A 14,651-nucleotide genomic window follows, 5' to 3' on the forward strand; every position below is an offset into this window, starting at 1 on the left:
ATTGTCTCTGCTAACACACACACACACAAACTTATTTGATTTCCTTTTTTTTTTTTTTTAATTTAGGCTATATCTACCCTTCTCTTCAAATCAATGCTTATGTCAAGCTATTGTTGCTGCCTGAATGATAGGGGAAGGGGAATCATTATCAGAAAACAAAACGTCACTAAAAATCTGAAATAATATTAATGATTCATGGTTCTTAATGCACTGACCTGTAAATAGTAGGTATTCAAGCTCAGTAAGCAAGTAAATAGATCAATAAAGAGTACCACCACCACCAGTTATTGCCTTTGAGTTGATTCCAGCGCACTCAGCTACTAACCACAAGGTTGGAAGTTCGAGTTTACCCTGAAGCACCTCCAGAGAAAGACCTGGTGATCCACTTCTGAAAAATCAGTGATTGAAAACCTTATGGAGCACAGTTCTACTCTAACATACATTGTTGTTGTTGTTAGGTGCCATCGAGTCCATTCAAATAGCAACCTGTGCACAACAGAGCGAAACACTGCCCGGTCCTGAGCCATCCTTACAATCGTTGTTATGCTTGAGCCCATTGTTGCAGCCACTGTGTCAATCCACCTTGTTGAGGGTCTTCCTCTTTTCCGCTGACCCTGTACTCTGCCAAGCACGATGTCCTTCTCCAGGGACTGATCCCTTCTGACAACATGTCCAAAGTATGTAAGACGCAGTCTCGGCATATTTGCCTCCAAGGAGCATTCTGGCTGTACTTCTTCCCAGACAGATTTGTTCCGTCTTTTGGCAGTCCATGGTATATTCAACATCCTTCGCCAACACCACAGTACAAAGGTGTCAACTCCTGATAAAATCTTGAAAGATCTTGTTTCCAAAAAAGATCAAGTTCACAGGTATCGATTCTGACTCACAGCAAACTTCAAAGATCTTATTTCCAAACAACATTAAGTTCACAGGCATTGATTCTGACTCATAGCTACCCTATAAGACAGAGTAGAACTGCCCTATAGGCTTTACAAGGAGCAGATAGTGGATTAGAACTGCTCACCTTTTGATTAGCAACGATTGTGCCACCAGGGATCCTCACAGGTATTAGGAGTTAAGATTTTAACATATCTTTTTGGAGAACACAATCTAACACATAAGAAAGAACATTTTAAAAACTGACTAAAACTATTATTTGCTTAGGCTTAGGAATAAAATAAAGGTTGAATTCTAGACTCAAATGAAGAATTCTTTTAACACATTCAACATATTTAGAGATATTTCAAGAGAAATCTGACACACAGATTTAGTTCTTGCATATTTAATTTAATTATCCAATAATGCTAACTCCAGTATATTACAATAATTTTAAACATTAGAATGACTCTGATTCACATGTATATATATATATATTTTTTGCCACTTTCCCTCTCTCAGACCATCATTTTTCCTCTTCTCTAGGATCTTCCCCTAATGCTTTTTTTCCATACATGTTTTTATAACAAAGTTTTGAATGAAGGGATAGAGAATCTAAATTCAAATAGAAGTAATTTAGATAGCATATTTTGCTTTCTACCTATTTGATTTAGATAAATGAAACATATAAAATTAATCAGATGAAATGATACAAAGAGAACTAAGATAATGATTTTTGATGTACTCGTATTGTTGTTGTTAGGTACCATCGAGCCAGTTCCAACTCATAGTGACCCTGCGCACAACGGAACAAAACACTGCCTGATCCTCGCCGTCCTTACAATCATTGTTATGCTTGACCCCATTGTTGCAGCCACTGTGTCAATCCACCTCGTTAAGGGTCTTCCTCTTTCCTGCTGACCCTGTACTCTGCCAAGCATGATGTCCTCCAGGGACTGATCCCTCCTGACAACACGTCCAAAGTATGTAAGGCACAGTCTCACCATCCTTGTTTCTAAGGAACATTCTGGTTGTACTGCCTCCAGGAAAGATTTGTTTGTTCTTTTGGCAGTCCATGGTGTATTCAATATTCTTCACCAACACCATAATTCAAAGGCATCAATTCTTCTTTGTGTCTCCCAGTTTCCACAGGAGTTCTTGGCTTGCAGTACAGGATAACTCCATCTTCACAAGGTCATTTTTTTCTTGTCTGCCTCTTGACTGCTGCTTCCATGGGTGTTGAATGTAGATCCAAGTAAAATGAAATGCTTGACAATTTCAATCTTTTCTATTGGTCCATTTGTGAGGATTTTTGTTTTCTTTATGTTGAGGTGTAATACATACTGAAGGCTGTGGTCCTTGATCTTCATTAATAAGTGCTTCAAGTCCTTTTCACTTTCAGCAAGCAAGATTGTGTCATCTGCATAATGCAGGTTGTTAATGAACCTTCCTCCAATCCTGATGACCTGTCCTTCTTCATATAGTTCAGCTTCTTGGATTATTTGCTCAGCATACAGATTGAATAGGTATGGTGGAAGGATACAACCCTGACTGCACACCTTTCCTGATTTTAACCACTCAGTATCCCCTTGTTCTGTCTGAACAACTGCTTCTTGATCTATGCACAGGGTCCTCATGAGCACAACTAAGTGTTCTGGGATTCCAATTCTTTGCAGTGTTATCCATAATTTGTTATGATCCACACAGTTGAATGCCTTTGCATAGTCAATAAAACATAGGTAAATACCCTTCTGGTATTCAATGCTTTCAGCCAGGATCCATCTGACATCAGCAATAGTTCCACGTCCTCTTCTGAATCCGGCCTGAATTTCTGGCAGTTCCTTGTCGATATGCTGCTGCAGCTGCTTTTGAATGATCTTTAGCAAAATTTTGCTTGCATGTGATATTAATGATTTTGTTCAATAATTTCCACGTTTGGTTGGATCACCTATACTCATATTGGTGAGCTGCTGAACTTTAAAACAAATAAGAATAAATATCTTTTATTTTGGTGATCAAAGGGTAGTTGTTAGATCTTTTTATTGGCTTAGTTAGACATTTTGATAGTATAGGGTGTGACCTCAGCACTCACTGGAGAATGAATTCTTTTGACTTACACTTCGAAGAGGATATATAACAAAATTCTGCAGTGTTAATTTGGTGTTATAATAGGGAACCATGGGTGTTCAAACCATACTATTTGTCTTTCCTGCCTATAGGTCTCAGCCATTGGAACTATATGAAGGACACATCAAATAGAAAACAAAGTATCACTTTATTATCAGCTGGATCAGTAGCCCATAACATAACCGCTGGTATGGAGCTCTCTGACAAAACAAAACAAAAATACCTATGTAAAGACAATGGTCCCTACTGTCCTTCCACTTGTTCTGAGATGATTGGATCTCATAGGAGAACTTTTTCAGTGTAGGCACGAAGAGGATGGGAGAGAAGGAATCAGGTTATGCCCCTTCTAAAGGAGGGTAGACTTTTAGTCCTAATAAAATTGCATTATACTCTGCAGCTGAAAACTGTCCTAATGCTTCCCCTTTACTCCCTCTTTGCAAAAGCAGTGTGGGGGTGGTGTCTGACCTCCTCTAACTTCACAAGGGCAAAGGAGAATTAAGATCAATAGCCAAGGCTGATTCCTATAAGGTAGAGGTCAGACAAGCTTCGTCTCTCTACCAACTTTACCAATTCTGACACCAACCATCCCTCCCGCAGCACTCTCTACTTCTCGGCTGGGTTCAATAATTCATTACAATGGCCACACAGAACTCACTGACAATACACACAATTACGGGGTTTATTAGGGAAGTAACAGGTTACAGTTCAGGCTCAGGAACACTCAGGATACAGTTCTTCTATCAGGACAGTTTCTTCCCAGCCGTGCTCTCGGGTACACCTCTCCTTGGGCCTTGGCCTCTGCCCAAAGGCTCTTAGCTTTCTCGCTACATAGGCCAGGAAGCCTACTGTGCCATTTCCTGCCAATCTTTCCTGCCAGTTTCCCCTGGTCCAGGATTTTCTCAACACAGGGATCCCAGATCCAGAAGACTCTCTCTCCATGCCTGGCTGTCCTTCCTTGGTGGTCGTGGGATCTTCTCTTTCCCGCTTCTTGGGTGCTTAATTTCAAGCCCAGTGGGATAGAAAAAACTGATCAATCCCCATGGTGGGCCACAATTACCCTATTTGCAAAGTCTTGCCCAATCACTTGGGTGAGAGTTACAAGATCATGGCTAGAAAACCCACACAAAAGTGATCCATTGCACCATACTCTTCTCCCCAACGTATACTTGAAGTAAATGGAACTCTTTCCAAGGAATAGTAAGAAATTGCAAAAGAGTACAATTTCATTGTAGCTTATCTAACACTTGATAAGTCTCGCTATTCTTTGGTGAAAGCTAGATTGGAGAATGTGGTTTGAGCTGAGAAATACAGCTAAGAATTTTTTTGTCTCTTCCACTCTGCCCTCAAATGACAGGTGGGCAGGTCTGCAGAGCAAGGAAATAGTCCATTTAATCAGCCAGGCATTGAGAATGTTAAACCCACCAGCCCCTAGAAATGAAGTCCTGCCTGTTTCTCTTGGAGCAATATTGTCTCAAGAGTCCCACCTTGGACTTGGCATGGGAATGTCATTTTACAACTGTGAACAAATGTGGACATGCTGCCAGGGTACTTCCTCTCCAAATTGGTCTATGGTCTTAGATTATTACTGAAAAGTATATGAAATTTTGATTCTAGCCCAGCTCAGAGATTATTAGACTTGGAGGAAATGGAAACAGTGTAATTTAATTCATCAATGACTCTTTTTTTTAAAGTCAATCACCTAAAGTCTTGAAAAGTGGTGAGTCTAACTATCCACACTTGGGCAAGTAGAGAGATTTCCGGGTTGCCTAGAAGAGACAGCCACTGTCCCTGGAGAAGAATTCCTTTGAAGAAAGATGGGAGCTTTCTCCGGCTCACTTACTGTTTGCTCCTCTGTGAGAAACTGGTTGCCTCCACTGATTCAGACAGAACAAGGAGGAGCAGTTGTAGTTGTGGTTGAGGCTTGCCTAGTGAGTTGCCTCTGGGAGCAGAGATACCTCTGGGAGCATACCTCGGTAGATGTTGTTGTTAGGTGCCATCCAGCCAATTCCAACTCAAAGTGACCCTATGTACAACAGAACTAAACACTGCCTGGTCCTGAACCATCCTCACGATTGTTGTTATGCTTGAGCCCATTGTTGCAGCCACTGTGTCAGTCCATCTCTTTGAGGATCTTCCTCTTTTTCATTGACCCTCTACTTTACCAAGCATGATGTCCTTTCCAGGGGCTGGTCACTCCTAATAACATGTCTAAAGTACACTAGACCAAATCTCACCACCTTGTTTCTAAGGAGCATTCTGGCTGTACTTCTTCCAAGACAGGTTTGTTCTTTCTTCTGGCCTCAACAGATAGGTCCTGGGTTTTTAATTCTATTGTGAGTAGGTCACTAAAGAAAACACCATTACAAAAAAAAAAAAAAAAAGAAATCTGTCAATGAAAAAAGAAATCTGTCAATGGCTGTTCTCCATTCATGCTTACTTGACTTCACAAACTAATCTGAGTGGGTAGAATGGGTTCCACACTTTCCGATGGAAAGATAATAAGCTATTTGAAAGGAGGCTGAGCCTTGAAAAAGGAGAGCTAAGCCAAATAATTAAACATTTGACTAATATGGAGGAGCATATAAAGGAAAGAATTGAAAAAAAAGTTAATGAAAAATATAATTAAGGCATCTTAAAGAAATGGTTGTTGTTGGTGTTGTTAGTTGCCTTCTAGCCAATTCCGACTCATGCAGACCCCATGGGTGCAGAGCAGAATCACTCCACAGGGTTTTCATTACTGTGACTTTTCAGAAGCAGATTGCCAGGCCTATCTTCTGAGATGCCTCTGGGAGAGTTTGAACTGCCATGTCGTCAAGGACTTAAGGAGATTAAAAACCACAAAACAGATTTTCTGGAACACCAAAAAATTAAAATTTTAAATATGATTTTGTTAACAAAACAACTCAAGACTCAGGTTAGGTTTAATTTGTATATATAGTGTGATATTTATTTACACTATGACACTTATCTAAAGACTTAGTCAAAAGTCAAACTGTTAGTAATGGGAAGAAGTGACTAGACAACGCATCTGTCTTTGTGGTAATTCCATGTTCAAATGTATCTTGAGGAGGTAATATATCCTATTGTATTATCCCCCCAATATAGAAAACCAAAGTAGGACAGGTTCTGATATAAGAGGGGAGGGTGATATGAAGGGTACTTGGCTCCAGGAAGCCCAGAGAAAGGAGACGGCCACTCAGAGAACCATTTAGGGAACATGAATCCAGATTGGCCTGTGTAGGAGTAAAGCACTTTTTTGGAAAAGCTCAGTTCCTAAATAAAATATATTTTTCCTTCTAAGTAGACTTAGGTTAATCTCCCCAAGTGGCAAAATTTGTTCTTTCTGCTAAATGAAGACCATCCCTAAAGTTGAATTTACAAAACATAAGCAACCCTAAAGAAAGAAGGCTTAGGTAAAAATTTCATGCATCAAATAAGTCTGTATATGCAAAATACTCCTGCAAAGAAATATATGCGTGTGTGTGTGTGTGCGTGTACATATTACATATACATAATATTTTCTTGATAAATACGTATGAATGACTAAAATATGATAAAAACATATGTGTACTTTAATTATTCTATGTTCCCCTGTTTCTCTTGCCTTGAGAATACATTGATAAATATTTCTTTTAATAATAATCTTGATTCTATTTTTTCCAACATATATCAACTTTACCTAATGTTTTCCAACAGCAAATTTCAAATGGTCAAATATTTGTCTTGTCTAGTTACCTTTAAATATTCCATGTATATGACAAATTAGCTTTCCCTTCAGTTATAATTTTTATTTAATACTCATTATGTGGAGCCCTGGTGGTGAAGCGGTTAAGAGCTCAGGCTGCTAACTAAAGGGTTGGCAGTTCGAATCCACCAGTTGCTCCTTGGAATCCTAGGGGCAGTTCTACTCTGTCTTAGAGGGTCACTGTGAGTCAGAATGAACTCGACTGCAGACCACAACACATTATGTGTGAGGATAACATAGGAAAAATTTGGCATTTCTGTAAATTTCTAGTAGTATCTGATTTAATGATAAGCTTTGTCTTTGATAAGCAAGTTAAATCTATGTGGTCTATTTATGGAAAAAGGAAGTATAAATCCTCTGTATTTTGTTTCAATTGATGATAATTATTCCTTTTAATCTACAATGCTGAAGATTTAAGAATAAACGATATCTCAGGAATTCAGAGGTAGATATATGAATTTAGATGCTAGTATAGAGTTTATATTCATTATCTGAGACAAAAAACAAACAAACAATTTAACATTTCCATTCTTACATATAAACAAAAGATGTCTGCCATGTTCAGCTGCTGATTTAGCCTACTCAGTGATACCCTCTATAAGCTGACCTTGCTTGGAAAATTTTAAATTATATTTTTCTAGGAAGAAAAAAATCCTAAAATAAACGTTAAAACAAATTTTAAATATTTTAGAATCAGAATGCATGTATTGCACCACCTTTTATTGTATAGATAAATTTCAATAGAGAGAGGGGATAGTTTTTGGCTCTCCTAACCACCCACTACCATTTCAGGAAGATATTTGAAACAACTAGTCACCCAACTAGGCCTTCTATTTTCTTTGACTAAGGAGAAATAACATTTTTTGGCAGAGTTTTGGGAAAAGTTGTTGACATGTTCAATGACCTCGACTATGTTATTCTGCAAAGTTTTCCATGGTTTTCAGATTAATTTTATAGAACTTATTCCACTATTTAAGTAAAAAAAAAAAAAAAGCTACACCATATCACATAGGATTTAAGGAAAAAGACATATGCAAATTGTTAAGGATTGCCTTCATTAGAAGCATTTTTGGTACAAATATGGGAAAAAAGAATGAATGTCCCAAGATAGCCCTGAGAGTGAGGTGCACATGGAAACTGATATGGTGAGGACAGTGATTAACTAAAGCCAAGATTTATTTGAAATCTCTTACTTCACAAATTCATGCAACTAGGAAGGAACTTTATTTTTTTGAAGAGCTATTTTTAATACTGATAAAAATTATTAGGCCTCTCTCTCTCTTCTCACTCTGTCTCTTACTCTCATCTTCCTTCTTCAACCTAATGTGAATAGATAAAACATTGAACATTTAATAAAAGAAAAAAAGTTGCCATCCAGTTGATGCCGACTATGGTGAACCCATGAGTACCATAGTACCATTGAAGTCCACTGGTTCTCTCAAAGCCTTTGATCTTTCAGAAGTAGATCACCAGGCCTTTCGACCCCCGTGTGGATTCAAACTGACAACTTTTTGGTTAGTTAACCGTTTATGCCACCCATGGTCTCCATATTGAACATATCTTTATTAAAAATAACTGTGCCATCCTTCTTCATGGGCAGAGGAGGACACATGTTAATGAGGAGAGCCTCATCCACTCCACTGTAACATACCCCAAGCTTGTATTCCGTACTGAGGGTAAGCCTCTGAGTAGCCCCTATCTCTTCAACTGGCAAAGTCTAGTGCTGTCATTCAAGTGCTGTTTAAAACTATCCTCTCAAGGTCCTTTATTTGTCAAGTGTAGGAAAATGACTATTTTTGATCACCTGATCTGAAATGGTCTGTGTGGCCACCTGGATATCTTGGTAAAAGATATTTCAAAAATTCTTAGAAAGTCCAAAATTGTGTTTCTATAATTTATTTAAGTTTTAATTAAGTTAAAGGACCCCAGTGGCTCAATGGTTAAGAACTTGGCTGCTAACTCAAAGTCGGTATTTCAAATCCAGCAGCTGCTCCGAGGGAGAAAAGACCTGGCAGTCTGCTCCTGTGAAGTTTAATGTACACAATCAAAATGTTCCCACAGCCTGTGCCCTAGAATACACTTTAGAAAACCAATTTGTCTCAAACTTCTAAAGTGTCTGACCTCAAGCTTATACTAACCAGTCATTAACTATCCTGGTTTGGGTCAAAACTGCTTCAGGCCTGAAGGCAGAGGCAGGCAAGGCCAAATAATCACAGTGGTTAGTTGGTTTTTACTGGCTTTAAACAAGTGAAAGAGAGGAAAAAAAAAAAAAAAACCTGATAAAGGGCAATGTGGTTAGCATTAAATATTCTTGAATGATATGACTACAATGCCTACAAAATTCAATTTCACAAAATGATAGGAAATTCTATCCCCGAGAACTAGTTAATATCGGTAACGTTTGTCTCAAGCCTTGACATTTAGCATGTGATAAACATATGACTGAAGTCCCTGGAAGAGGTTTGAATCAAGAGTATGTTTTTCAAAAAGGAGTTCATTTGGAGAGGAAGAACCCTTATGTAAATTACTCAATGGAGAAAATAAAATAATACCACAGGGAAACGATGTGGAGAGTGAGCCACACACATAAATACACGAAGTAATGCTCAGGCAAAAGGCAACTTGGGACTCATATTTGTATATATACTAAAGGTATTACACAGAGAATAAAGGAGATAATTATTTTTCTCAGAACAGCATTATTACTTGCAATTCTTAGTCACATATTGAAAAAAAAATTTTGTAAAATTGGAGAGTCCAAAAAAGGACAATAAAAATGATATTAAATTTAGAAAATCTGACCCACAAATAAGACTCACCAAACTGCGCTTGTACCTCCCAGGAGAAACCCTGAGAGTCTCTGAGCACTGTCTGTGGCTGCAAAGGAACAGACTAAAGTCGGGTCATGGGACCTGCTCTAAGTAGTCATTTGAGATCAATAAACAATTGTCTCAAATAACAAAGCAGGAATCGTGTCTTGTTTAATTAGAACAAGAGGGTTTGCAATTGCTTTTTTCAGAGGCCTATAATTTTTTTTTCTATACTTTTAGAACACCAAACACACAAAACACAAAAGAAAATGTGTAATATATGAAAAAGCTGGAAATCACTCACTTTTAGGGAAAAAATATCTGTGAAATACTAATAAACATTTTAAATATGGACAGCTTGAACAGAAATTAGCTATAACTTGGCTAATGGTCTTGTTCCGTGGTTCCCTTCCTTTTGTGAGACTAGATGAATACTATATCAAAACATTAAAATCAAAAGCTATATTGAGAAGCTACTCTTTCCCTCAGAATTTTGGAAAGCTAATTTAAGAAAATGGGCCAAGGGCTTGTGTTTGTCTTCACATTCACTGATCTCCAGCTCCATTGTCCTTCCCTGCAGAACTCCCCAGGGCGGAAGGTGCTAAAAGGCATAAAAGGACTTCACAGCGGTGTGAAGCAAGATGAAATTTTGGTTGCCGAAGGGCTTCTTAAACTTCTTCTGGTGCCCACAGTTGTTAGCAGGAGCTTAGGTTTACATAGCTCCTAGAAATCGAAGGCACTTTACAAGGCACCCTGCCAGACTCTACAGACAGGAGGAAAAATAACTTTTATTCAAGTTATTAAGTTTCACATTGCTTCTTTCCTATAGCAAAGGAAGCGGAAAGGCGATAGAGTGATGATTTATGATCCCAGGCAGGGAAGGGCTATTCGTGGTCTCTCTGATGGAGGGACTTGGCAGGAAAGACAGAAGCCCGGAACAGCCTTGTGTTTCTTTTCCACTCTCCATACACATCTCCACTGCCTTGTGAAGCACAGGGCAAAAGGCCAAGTGATTTCAGTCACCTGAAAAATATGCCTATCTCTTAGAATTGCAGCTTTGAGATGTGTGGCATGCTTTAGTGAAATGTATCCTGGAATGCTGACTTTGGATGGAGCCACAATAGATTAACTTACTGCATTGAAAATTTATCAACAGCCTTTGATTCACAGACAACCCTCTTTGGTATAGCTTATGTCTTTACTGAATATTGTAATTATGTTTGAGTTGGACTTTTTTTTTTTAATTTACTGCTATGAAGAAGCTCCACCATTCATCTGTCAGTTTGTCTTACTGTGGTGGCTTGCATGTGGCTGTGATGCTAGAAGCTATGCCACCAGTATTTCAAATACGGGCAGGGTCACCCATGGTGGACAGGCTTCAGCAGAGCTTCCAGAATAAGACAGACTAGGAAGAAGGACCTGGCAACCCACTTCTAAATAAAAAATGGCCAGTGAAAACCTTATGAATAGCAGTGGAACATTGTCTGATACAGTGCTGGAAGATGAGACCCTCAGGTTGGAAGGCACTCAAAATACGACTGGGGAAGAGCTGCCTCCTCAAAGTAGAGTTGGCCCTAATGACGTGGATGGAGTAAGCTTTTGAGAACTTCATTTGCTGATGTGGCACTACTCAAAATGAGAAGAAACAGCTGCAAACATCCATTAATAACTGGAAAGTAGAAAGTATTAAGTATGAATCCAGAAAAATCAAAGTCGTCAAAAATGAAATGGAATGCATAAAGATATGTATATCCGATGCATTAGTAAGCTAAAATGGGCTGGTACAAAGCTAAAATGGGCTGGTATAGGCCAGGTGAATTGGACAATCATATGAACTACTATGCTGGGAATGACAATTTGAAGAGGAATGGCATTGGGTGCAGTCATCCTCCAAAAGAAGGATCTATCAAGATCTATCCTGAAGTACAACTCTGTCAGTGATAGGATAATATCCATATGCCTACAAAGAAGACCAGTTAATATGACTATTATTCAAATTTACACACCAATCCCAAAGATGAAGGTACGGAAGTTTTTTACCAACTTCCGCAGTCTGAAATTCATCAAACATGCAACCAATATGCATTGATAATTACTGGTGATTGGAATGTGAAAGTTGGAAACACATGAGAAAGATTGGTAGTTAGAAAATATGGCCTTTGTGATCGAAACTATGCTACAGGTTTTATGGCAGAATTTTGCAAGACCAATGACTTATTCATTGCAAATACATTTTTTAACAACAGAAACAGCAGCTGTACATGTGGACCTTGCCCGATGGAATACACAGGAATCAAATCAGCTACATCTGTGGAAAGAGACAATGAGAAGCTCAATATTTTCAGTCAGAACAAGGCCAGGGGCTGACTACAGAGCAGTCCATCAGTTGCTCACAGGTAAGTTCAAGTTGAAGCTAAAGAAAATTAAAACAAGTCCACAAGAGCCAAAGTATGACCTTGAGTATATCCCACTTGAATTTAGAAACCATCTCAAGAATAGATTTGATTCATCAAGCACTAATGACTGAAAACCAGATGAGTTGTGGGATGACAGCAAAGACATCATACATGAAGAGATCAAAAGGTCATTAAAAAACAGGAAAGAAAGAAAAACCAAAAGGGATGTAGGAATAGACTCTGAAACTTGCTCTGGAACATAGAGTAGCTAAAGTGAATGGAAGAAATGAAGTAAAAGAGCTGAACAGAAGGTTCCAAAGGGTAGTTCGAGAAGCCAAAGTAAAGCATTATGATGAAATGTGCAAAGACTGGAGTTAGAACCCCAAATGGGAAGAACATGCTCGGCATTTCTCAAGATGAAAGAACTAAAAACATTCAAACCTTGAGTTGCGATACTGAAGGATTCTACAGGAAAAATATCGAACCACGCCAAAAGCCAAAAAACCAAACCAGTTGCCATCAAGTTGATTCTGACACATAGTGGCCTTAGAAGACAGAGTAGGATTTCCAAGGAGCTACTGGTGGATTTGAACTGCCAACCTTTTGATTAGCAGTCATAGCTCACCATAGCTCTTAACCACTGTGCCACAAGGGCTTCATTGTATGACACAGGAAACATCAAGAAAAGATGGTATGGGGTCACTATACCACACATTAGGGGAGCTGTTGCTTAGACTTAGATTCTCTCTGAAGCTTTCTGAGTTGTAGTGATGAGTGAACTAATCCCTTCAGATTTCTCTGTAGAGTAGCAGGGCCTATAGTTCTCTGGAATCATCTATGGTTACTGTCGTCTTGCTATACCTGAAGAATACACTGATAATTTTGGCAGAACATGACATTTGTGCCCTCACCACTGACTAGTGACCTTACTATACAGCACTGGTTTGTATCTTTCCAACTTTTCAAAATGACCATATCATCACCTTTGCCCTCTTCTAATCCACTTGCACCCTCACGTACACACAAACCATTTCCCTCTATCCAACCTTTACTTGCATTCTCAGTTGATGACCTTGCCTCTGTACACCCTGAAGTATTCACAGAGAAGAGGAACAACTGGATGGCAACTCCCTGGCCTTTCCTCCACCGGATTTATTCTTGCAAACGCCTATGTGCCTATATCCCCTGCCTTCCTCCTTATTACAAAGGAAGAAGTGTTTCAGATTTTATCAATGGCAAATCCATCCACTTGTGTCATGGTTCTCATTCCATCTTGCTTGCTTAAGGATTTATTCTTGTAATTATTCCCTTTCTCTTTTTCTTTGTCTATTATTATTTTACGTTCGCTATTTTTTATGAGTTGGAATCGACTCCATGGCACTGGGTTGTTTGTGTGTTATTTGTATTATTATGTCTGTCCTACGTCATTCCCATCTCTAGTACTCTAGACCATGAAGGCAGAACAAAATAAGATATCAATGCTAACATATACATTTCCCAACTTTAGTCTCCTTTACTGGTCCAGCTTTCTCTACCAGACTTCTAAATGTTGAAATGACCAGGACTCTGTGCTCAGCCCTCTTCTCTCCACTATTCTCCAATGCCCTTCACTTTTCTTCTTCTGTCTTCTTTCCTCTGTATCCATTTAATAAGTGATTTTCTCTAATTCTTAATCTACAAATGCCACCTATATATCAGTGGCTCTTACATTTATACTTATAGCTCAAACCCCACAGCAGAACTCCTGATGTGTATATCTAATGGCCTGCCTGACAGCAACACTTGGTTATCTAATTGGAATTCCAAAGGTAGAATGTACAAAGCAGATCCAGATCTCTGGATGTCTACCGACTCCTGCTCTTATCCTACCCAAGATGTTTCGGCCAAAAATTAAGAATCATTTTTAATTTCCATCTTTCGCATATCTCTAACCTACATATCTTGCTGTAAGTCTCACCAACAGCACTTTCGAAACAGATTCTGAAAGCGTTTACTTCTTACTTTTGCTACAACTACTGCCCATCCTCAATCATGTGGTCTTCTTAGTGAATTTAACTAGCTGTAATAGCTTCCCTTCTGATTCTTTAAAATCTTTTCTCCACATAATAAACATGATGGTCTCCCCTGCTTCATATATTCCAAATATATTCTGTCACTCTCAGAATGAAATCTAAACCCTGTACTTTAGCTACATGCTCTGTTTCCTGCCTACTCTCTGATGTTATCTCATAATGCCTCTTTCATGTTCTATGTTCGTTTTGTATAACGTGCTAAATGGCCACATGGTTTTTCTACCATTATGTAGCATATACGAAACTCATCCATGCATTTGAGCCTTTGCGCTAGCTGTTCCTTCCTTCTAGAATGTTCCTCTGTGTCCTTCAAGTCCTATAGAACTTCATCACTTCCTTTCCCCACTCTAATTCTCAACATTGCTTCCTCTCCTCCAGTCATTCTTCATCCCATAAGTTTGTTTTATTGTTTTCATTTATCATTATTAGATACAAGGTTTAGCAATCTGTCCCTCTTCTTTAGAAAACAAACTCCATTATTAGTTTTGCTCAGTGTTGTATTTGAAGCACCCAGAACAGTGCCTGGTAAATGGCAGGCAGTTAGTAAATATTGCCTTGTGCAAAAATGAACAAAATTATTTCACTGTTGATCATGTAAACCCCATAAAGTTAAGCTTCCTAACTT

The 14,651-nt window shown here is 38.7% G+C and overlaps 1 protein-coding gene across 1 annotated transcript in view; it reads left to right on the forward strand.

The window, feature by feature from the left end:
- Positions 1–14,651, forward strand: part of GALNTL6 (polypeptide N-acetylgalactosaminyltransferase like 6) — a 1,356,076-nt gene that overhangs the window by 261,550 nt on the left and 1,079,875 nt on the right. The gene's annotated exons all lie outside the window — the stretch shown is intronic.

The sequence above is a fragment of the Elephas maximus genome, chromosome 21 (genome assembly GCF_024166365.1).
Source record: "Elephas maximus indicus isolate mEleMax1 chromosome 21, mEleMax1 primary haplotype, whole genome shotgun sequence".
Lineage (NCBI taxonomy): Eukaryota > Metazoa > Chordata > Mammalia > Proboscidea > Elephantidae > Elephas > Elephas maximus.